Consider the following 6,161-nt stretch of genomic DNA (forward strand, 5'->3'; position numbering starts at 1 on the left):
GAGAGTGACCCTGATGCTGAGAGTGAACCTGATGCTGAGAGAGACCCTGATGCTGAGAGAGACTCTGAGACTGAGAGTGACCCTGAGACTGAGAGTGACCCTGAGACTGAGAGTGACCCTGAGACTGAGAGAGACCCTGAGACTGAGAGAGACTCTGAGACTGTGTGTGACCCTGAGACTGAGAGAGACCCTGAGACTGAGAGAGACCCTGAGACTGAGAGAGACTCTGAGACTGAGAGTGACCCTGAGACTGAGAGAGACCCTGATGCTGAGAGAGACTCTGAGACTGAGAGTGACCCTGAGACTGAGAGTGACCCTGAGACTGAGAGAGACCCTGAGTCTGAGATTGACCCTGAGTCTGAGATTGACCCTGAGACTGAGAGAGACCCTGAGACTGTGTGTGACCCTGAGACTGTGTGTGACCCTGAGACTGAGAGTGACTCTGAGACTGAGAGAGACTCTGAGACTGAGAGAGACTCTGAGACTGAGAGAGACCCTGAGACTGAGATTGACCCTGAGACTGAGAGAGACCCTGAGACTGAGAGTGACTCTGAGACTGAGAGAGACTCTGAGACTGAGAGTGACCCTGAGACTGAGAGTGACCCTGAGACTGAGAGAGACCCTGTGGCTGAGAGTGACCCTGTGGCTGAGAGTGACCCTGAGACTGAGAGAGTCCCTGAGACTGAGAGTGACCCTGAGTCTGAGAGAGTCCCTCAGACTGACAGAGACTCTGAGACTGAGAGAGACTCTGAGACTGTGTGTGACCCTGAGACTGTGTGTGACCCTGAGACTGAGAGAGACTCTGAGACTGAGAAAGACCCTGAGACTGAGAGAGACCCTGAGACTGAGAGAGACCCTGAGACTGAGAGAGACCCTGAGACTGAGATTGACCCTGAGACTGAGATTGACCCTGAGACTGAGGTTGACCCTGAGACTGAGAGAGACCCTGACACTGAGAGTGACTCTGAGACTGAGAGTGACTCTGAGACTGAGAGTGACCCTGACACTGAGAGTGACCCTGAGACTGAGAGAGACCCTGAGACTGAGATTGACCCTGAGACCTAGAGAGACTCTGAGACTGAGAGTGACCCTGAGACTGAGAGAGACCCTGAGACTGAGAGTGACCCTGAGACTGAGAGAGACTCTGAGACTGAGAGTGACCCTGAGACTGAGAGAGACTCTGAGACTGTGTGTGACCCTGAGACTGAGAGAGACCCTGAGACTGAGAGAGACTCTGAGACTGAGAGTGACCCTGAGACTGAGAGAGACCCTGAGACTGTGTGTGACCCTGAGACTGAGAGAGACTCTGAGACTGAGAGTGACCCTGAGACTGAGAGAGACCCTGAGACTGAGAGTGACCCTGAGACTGAGAGTGACCCTGAGACTGAGAGAGACCCTGAGACTGAGAGTGACCCTGAGACTGAGAGAGACCCTGAGACTGAGAGAGACTCTGAGACTGAGAGAGACTCTGAGACTGAGAGAGACCCTGAGACTGAGAGAGACTCTGAGACTGTGTGTGACCCTGAGACTGAGAGAGACCCTGAGACTGAGAGAGACTCTGAGACTGAGAGAGACTCTGAGACTGAGAGTGACCCTGATGCTGAGAGAGACCCTGATGCTGAGAGAGACTCTGAGACTGAGAGTGACCCTGAGACTGAGAGTGACCCTGAGACTGAGAGAGACCCTGAGACTGAGATTGACCCTGAGACTGAGAGAGACTCTGAGACTGTGTGTGACCCTGAGACTGAGAGAGACCCTGAGACTGAGAGAGACCCTGAGACTGAGAGAGACTCTGAGACTGAGAGTGACCCTGAGACTGAGAGTGACCCTGAGACTGAGAGAGACTCTGAGACTGTGTGTGACCCTGAGACTGAGAGAGACCCTGAGACTGAGAGAGACTCTGAGACTGAGAGTGACCCTGAGACTGAGAGTGACCCTGAGACTGAGAGAGACCCTGAGACTGAGAGAGACTCTGAGACTGAGAGTGACTCTGAGACTGAGAGTGACCCTGAGACTGAGAGAGACCCTGAGACTGAGATTGACCCTGAGACTGAGAGAGACCCTGAGACTGTGTGTGACCCTGAGACTGTGTGTGACCCTGAGACTGAGAGTGACTCTGAGACTGAGAGTGACTCTGAGACTGAGAGAGACTCTGAGACTGAGAGTGACCCTGAGACTGAGAGAGACCCTGAGACTGAGATAGACCCTGAGACTGAGAGAGACCCTGAGACTGAGAGAGACCCTGAGACTGAGAGTGACTCTGAGACTGAGAGTGACCCTGAGACTGAGAGAGACCCTGTGGCTGAGAGTGACCCTGTGGCTGAGAGTGACCCTGAGTCTGAGAGAGTCCCTCAGACTGACAGAGACTCTGAGACTGAGAGAGACTCTGAGACTGTGTGTGACCCTGAGACTGTGTGTGACTCTGAGACTGAGAGAGACTCTGAGACTGAGAAAGACCCTGAGACTGAGAGAGACCCAGAGACTGAGAGAGACCCTGAGACTGAGATTGACCCTGAGACTAGGTTGACCCTGAGACTGAGAGAGACCCTGAGACTGAGAGTGACTCTGAGACTGAGAGTGACCCTGAGACTGAGAGAGACCCTGAGACTGAGAGAGACCCTGAGACTGAGATTGACCCTGAGACCTAGAGAGACTCTGAGACTGAGTGACCCTGAGACTGAGAGTGACCCTGAGACTGAGAGAGACCCTGAGACTGAGAGTGACCCTGAGACTGAGAGAGACTCTGAGACTGAGAGTGACCCTGAGACTGAGAGTGACCCTGAGACTGAGAGAGACTCTGAGACTGTGTGTGACCCTGAGACTGAGAGAGACCCTGAGACTGAGAGAGACTCTGAGACTGAGAGTGACCCTGAGACTGAGAGAGACCCTGAGACTGTGTGTGACCCTGAGACTGAGAGAGACACTGAGACTGAGAGTGACCCTGAGACTGAGAGAGACTCTGAGACTGAGAGTGACCCTGAGACTGAGAGTGACCCTGAGACTGAGAGTGACCCTGAGACTGAGAGAGACCCTGAGACTGAGAGAGACTCTGAGACTGAGAGAGACCCTGAGACGGAGAGAGACTCTGAGCCTGTGTGTGACCCTGAGACTGAGAGAGACCCTGAGACTGAGAGAGACTCTGAGACTGAGAGTGACCCTGAGACTGAGAGAGACCCTGATGCTGAGAGAGACTCTGAGACTGAGAGTGACCCTGAGAGTGAGAGTGACCCTGAGACTGAGAGAGACCCTGAGACTGAGATTGACCCTGAGACTGAGAGAGACCCTGAGACTGAGAGAGACCCTGAGACTGAGAGAGACCCTGAGACTGTGTGTGATCCTGAGACTGAGAGTGACTCTGAGACTGAGAGTGACTCTGAGACTGAGAGTGACTCTGAGACTGAGAGAGACTCTGAGACTGAGAGTGACCCTGAGACTGAGATTGACCCTGAGACTGAGATTGACCCTGAGACTGAGAGAGACCCTGAGACTGAGAGTGACTCTGAGACTGAGAGAGACTCTGAGACTGAGAGTGACCCTGATACTGAGAGAGACCCTGAGACTGTGTGTGACCCTGAGACTGAGAGTGACCCTGAGACTGAGAGTGACTCTGAGACTGAGAGTGACTCTGAGACTGAGAGTGACCCTGAGACTGAGAGAGACCCTGAGACTGAGATTGACCCTGATACCTAGAGAGACTCTGAGACTGAGAGTGACCCTGAGACTGAGAGAGACCCTGAGACTGAGAGTGACCCTGAGACTGAGAGAGACTCTGAGACTGAGAGTGACCCTGAGACTGAGAGAGACTCTGAGACTGTGTGTGACCCTGAGACTGAGAGAGACCCTGAGACTGAGAGAGACCCTGAGACTGAGAGAGACTCTGAGACTGAGAGTGACCCTGAGACTGAGAGAGACCCTGAGACTGTGTGTGACCCTGAGACTGAGAGAGACTCTGAGACTGAGAGTGACCCTGAGATTGAGAGTGACCCTGAGACTGAGAGAGACCCTGAGACTGAGAGTGACCCTGAGACTGAGAGAGACCCTGAGACTGAGAGTGACCCTGAGACTGAGAGTGACCCTGAGACTGAGAGAGACCCTGAGACTGAGAGAGACTCTGAGACTGAGAGAGACCCTGAGACTGAGAGAGACTCTGAGACTGTGTGTGACCCTGAGACTGAGAGAGACCCTGAGACTGAGAGAGACTCTGAGACTGAGAGAAACTCTGAGACTGAGAGTGACCCTGATGCTGAGAGAGACCCTGATGCTGAGAGAGACTCTGAGACTGAGAGTGACCCTGAGACTGAGAGTGACCCTGAGACTGAGAGTGACCCTGAGACTGAGAGAGACCCTGAGACTGAGATTGACCCTGAGACTGAGAGAGACTCTGAGACTGTGTGTGACCCTGAGACTGAGAGAGACCCTGAGACTGAGAGAGACTCTGAGACTGAGAGTGACCCTGAGACTGAGAGTGACCCTGAGACTGAGAGTGACCCTGAGACTGAGAGAGACCCTGAGACTGAGAGTGACCCTGAGACTGAGAGAGACTCTGAGACTGTGTGTGACCCTGAGACTGAGAGAGACCCTGAGACTGAGAGAGACTCTGAGACTGAGAGTGACCCTGAGACTGAGAGTGACCCTGAGACTGAGAGAGACCCTGAGACTGAGAGAGACTCTGAGACTGAGAGTGACCCTGAGACTGAGAGTGACCCTGAGACTGAGAGAGACCCTGAGACTGAGATTGACCCTGAGACTGAGAGAGACCCTGAGACTGTGTGTGACCCTGAGACTGAGAGTGACTCTGAGACTGAGAGAGACTCTGAGACTGAGAGAGACTCTGAGACTGAGAGTGACCCTGAGACTGAAAGAGACCCTGAGACTGAGATTGACCCTGAGACTGAGAGAGACCCTGAGACTGAGAGAGACCCTGAGACTGAGAGTGACCCTGAGACTGAGAGTGACCCTGAGACTGAGAGAGACCCTGTGGCTGAGAGTGACCCTGTGGCTGAGAGTGACCCTGAGTCTGAGAGAGTCCCTCAGACTGACAGAGACTCTGAGACTGAGAGAGACTCTGAGACTGTGTGTGACCCTGAGACTGTGTGTGACTCTGAGACTGAGAGAGACTCTGAGACTGAGAGAGACCCTGAGACTGAGAGAGACCCTGAGACTGAGATTGACCCTGAGACTGAGGTTGACCCTGAGACTGAGAGAGACCCTGAGACTGAGAGTGACTCTGAGACTGAGAGTGACCCTGAGACTGAGAGTGACCCTGAGACTGAGAGAGACCCTGAGACTGAGATTGACCCTGAGACCTAGAGAGACTCTGAGACTGAGTGACCCTGAGACTGAGAGTGACCCTGAGACTGAGAGAGACCCTGAGACTGAGAGTGACCCTGAGACTGAGAGAGACTCTGAGACTGAGAGTGACCCTGAGACTGAGAGTGACCCTGAGACTGAGAGAGACTCTGAGACTGTGTGTGACCCTGAGACTGAGAGAGACCCTGAGACTGAGAGAGACTCTGAGACTGAGAGTGACCCTGAGACTGAGAGAGACCCTGAGACTGTGTGTGACCCTGAGACTGAGAGAGACACTGAGACTGAGAGTGACCCTGAGACTGAGAGAGACTCTGAGACTGAGAGCGACCCTGAGACTGAGAGCGACCCTGAGACTGAGAGAGACCCTGAGACTGAGAGAGACCCTGAGACTGAGAGAGACTCTGAGACTGAGAGAGACCCTGAGACGGAGAGAGACTCTGAGACTGTGTGTGACCCTGAGACTGAGAGAGACCCTGAGACTGAGAGTGACCCTGAGACTGAGAGAGACCCTGATGCTGAGAGAGACTCTGAGACTGAGAGTGACCCTGAGAGTGAGAGTGACCCTGAGACTGAGAGAGACCCTGAGACTGAGATTGACCCTGAGACTGAGAGAGACCCTGAGACTGTGTGTGATCCTGAGACTGAGAGTGACTCTGAGACTGAGAGTGACCCTGAGACTGAGAGTGACCCTGAGACTGAGATTGACCCTGAGACTGAGATTGACCCTGAGACTGTGAGAGACCCTGAGACTGAGAGTGACTCTGAGACTGAGAGAGACTCTGAGACTGAGAGTGACCCTGATACTGAGAGAGACCCTGAGACTGTGTGTGACCCTGAGACTGAGAGTGACC

This window comes from Heterodontus francisci, chromosome 44, assembly GCF_036365525.1.
Source record: "Heterodontus francisci isolate sHetFra1 chromosome 44, sHetFra1.hap1, whole genome shotgun sequence".
In the NCBI taxonomy this organism is placed as follows: Eukaryota; Metazoa; Chordata; class Chondrichthyes; order Heterodontiformes; family Heterodontidae; genus Heterodontus; species Heterodontus francisci.